This window comes from Trachymyrmex cornetzi, unplaced genomic scaffold, assembly GCF_001594075.2.
Source record: "Trachymyrmex cornetzi isolate Tcor2-1 unplaced genomic scaffold, Tcor1.1 scaffold1094, whole genome shotgun sequence".
Lineage (NCBI taxonomy): Eukaryota > Metazoa > Arthropoda > Insecta > Hymenoptera > Formicidae > Trachymyrmex > Trachymyrmex cornetzi.
The window spans coordinates 118,725-118,960 of record NW_017295647.1 but is presented as its reverse complement, the minus strand read 5'-3'; the positions used below and the strand labels follow the sequence as shown (position 1 = coordinate 118,960).

At 33.9% G+C, this 236-nt stretch overlaps 1 long non-coding RNA gene across 1 annotated transcript in view; it reads left to right on the top strand.

Annotated features, from left to right (window-relative positions):
• Window positions 1-236, top strand: part of LOC108761705 (uncharacterized) — a 20,189-nt gene that overhangs the window by 14,766 nt on the left and 5,187 nt on the right. The gene's annotated exons all lie outside the window — the stretch shown is intronic.

Here is a 236-nt window from a genome sequence, read left to right as displayed (position 1 = left end):
AAATGGTAAATTAAATATAGAATATGTCAAGGATGAGAAAAATGTTCTTAAACTAAAAGTTCCATCCCGACATATTTCTCGTGCAACATATAGATGTTGCCTGAGATACAAACCAAATAGTATCGGTGTTTCCGGTGTGACTCATTATGCATGTGAGTGTGCTAATGGCAGACGAACAATTGGTTGTTGCCCCAATATTGCCACAATAATATATTATTTATCTTATGCAAGATATT